This window comes from Dasypus novemcinctus, chromosome 11 (genome assembly GCF_030445035.2).
Source record: "Dasypus novemcinctus isolate mDasNov1 chromosome 11, mDasNov1.1.hap2, whole genome shotgun sequence".
NCBI lineage: Eukaryota > Metazoa > Chordata > Mammalia > Cingulata > Dasypodidae > Dasypus > Dasypus novemcinctus.
Genome location: NC_080683.1, coordinates 55,085,051 through 55,087,752, shown reverse-complemented (window position 1 = coordinate 55,087,752; position 2,702 = coordinate 55,085,051). Strand labels below are relative to the sequence as shown.

The 2,702-nt window shown below is 43.5% G+C and overlaps 1 pseudogene; it reads left to right on the top strand.

Moving 5' to 3' along the window:
• The first annotated feature begins 1,202 nt into the window (after positions 1–1,202).
• On the top strand, positions 1,203–2,463 carry LOC105747371 (ADP-ribosylation factor 4 pseudogene; annotated as a pseudogene).
• The last annotated feature ends 239 nt before the right edge of the window (positions 2,464–2,702 follow it).

The following is a 2,702-nucleotide window of genomic DNA, read 5'->3' as shown; positions in this document are numbered from 1 at the left end:
CTAAAAGGGAAGCCTGATTTTTTCTGGGTTGTTTTTTTTTTTTTCTCTCTCTTCTTTCTTTCCTTTTTTCCCCCTTTTCCTTATTTGCTTCTACTTAGTTTCTTTATTTCTATTCTTTCTTTCATTGTTCCCTCTTCCATTGCTTTTCTTTTCATACTACCTTCTCTTGTATGGTCTTTTTTTTCCTGTCTTTTCATCTTTCTAATCTTTTATTTTATTGTTTTTTTTCTTGTTTCACTTTTAAAAAATTCTTATTTCTTTCTATTTTCTTTTATGATTTTTCACTTCTATTACTTATTTTTTTCTGACTCTTTTATGGTTCCTGTTCTATTTTTTATTATTATTGTTATTCTTTTTTCTCTTCTTCTCTTTCCTTCTTCATGGACTTAATATTTTTTCAACGGAACACAGACAAACACAAGGATATAGAATAAGTGGAACCAAGTGTCAAAGAGGAACCTTAACACAAAACAAAACAAAATAAAGCCCTACAGTAGAAAGAGAAGGTAAACATCTGAATAAGTCCATTAAGATAAATAGATGCCCAGACACCAACAAAAATTATATGCCATACTAAGACACAGGAAGACATGGCCCAATCTAATGAATGAACTATAAAATAGGAGGAGATGCAGAACATGGAACAACTAATCAAGGATGTCCAAATAAATATCATGACTTGATAAAGTGAAGGAAGAGATATAGGGTATTAAGAAGACACTGGAGGGAAGCAGATGTGGCTCAACTGATAGAGCATCGCCTACCATATAGAGGGTCCAGGGTTTGATATCCAGGACCTCCTGGCCCATGTGGTAAGCTAGCCTGCTTGCAAGGAATGCCATGCCACTCAGGGGTCACCCCATGTAGGGGAGCCCACGTGCAAGGAGGGCGCCCCTCAAGGAGAACCACCCCACATGAAAAAAGTGCAGCCTGCTGAGGAGTGGTGCCGCACACGTGGAGAGCTGATGCAGAAAGATGATGCAACAAAAAGAGATGCAGTTTCCCGGTGCCGCCTGATAATGCAAATGAACGCAGAAGAACACACAGCAAATGGACACAGAGTAAAGACAACAGGGGGGAAGGGAAGAGAAATAAATAAAAATAATTTTTAAAAAAATTTAAAAAAAAAGAAGACACTGGGGGAGCACTGAAAGGACAGGAGGATGAGGCAGCAGTGATACAATTCTGTCCACACTGGGGGGATGACTGCTGCTGGGGTTGCTGTAGGTACCATGTGAGGTGGCACAGCTGGAGCCTTAAGGCCAGTGTGGGAGCTGTTGCCCTAGTCACCAAGCAGGTCCTTACCCTAAGAATTAACTCCTCTGGTCATGGAGCTTTCTTTGCCATGGCAGCTGGCAAGCTGTCCCTGCTGCTCCGTTTCTCCTTCAGCTCTTCTCTTCTCTCTCACTCACTTTTCCATGCACGTGAAAGGAAAGACCCAGGAGCAAACCCCTTCTGTTCCTGCCCATCACAAGTGCCATTGCCACCTTGGGTCTCACCACCTCCTCTCTCTTCTCCTGCCTCTTTGCCAAGAAGCAAGTGCATATTTTGATGGTTGTACTGGATACTGCTGGCAAGGCCACTGTTTTATATAAACTGAAGTGAAAGGAGATAGTCACTACCATTCCTTCCACTGGTTTTAATGTGAAAACAGTAGAATATAAGAACATTGGGGGGTGGCGGACTTGGCTCAGTGGTTAGGGCATCCGTCTACCACATGGGAGGTCCGAGGTTCAAACCCCGGGCCTCCTTGACCCAGGTGGAGCTGGCCCATGAGAAGTGCTGATGTGCGCAAGGAGTACCCTGCCACGCAGGGGTGTCGCCCATGCGGGAGCGCCACGCACAGGGAGTGTGCCCCGTAAGGAGAGCTGCCCAGTGTGAAAGAAAGTGCAGCATGCCCGGGAATGGTGCCACACACACAGAGAACTGACACAACAAGATGACGTAACAAAAAGAAGCACAGATTCCCATGCTGCTGACAATAACAGAAGCGGACAAAGAAGATGCAGCAAATAGACACAGAGAACAGACAACCGGGGTGGGGGGAGGGAAGGGGAGAGAAATAAATAAATAAATAAATCTTAAAAATAAAAGGATCATTTGTTTCATAGTAGGGGATACTGGTGGTCAAGATAAAATTAGGCCCCACTGAAGACATTACTTCCAAAACACCCAGCATCTCATTTTTGTGTTGGAGAGCAATGGTCATGAGAAAATTCAAGAAGGAGCAGAAGAGCTGCAGAAAATGCTTCAAGAAAAGATTAGTTGTGAGATGCAGTACTGCTCCTGTTTGCAAACAAACAGGATTTGCCAAATGCTATGGACATCAGTGAAATGACAGATAAATTAAGTCTTCAGTCCTCTCAAAACAAAACATAGTATATTCAAGCTACTTATGCTACACAAGGAACTCGTCTATATGAGGAATTTGACTGACTGTCAAACGACCTTTCAAAACATTAAATGAAACTGTATTTCACCAAGGACATGTTTGATAGAATTGGTCTAGGCTTATTACACAAAATTAGTTTGTTAGTGGGGAATGGATGTGGCCCAAACAATTGGGCTCCCATCTACCATATAGGAGGACCAGGGTTCAATTCCTGTGGCCTTCTGGTGAAGGCAAGCTGGCCTGCATGGTGAGCTGGCCCAAGCACAGAACTGGCCCACACAGAGTGCTGGCCTGTGCGAAGTGCTGGCTC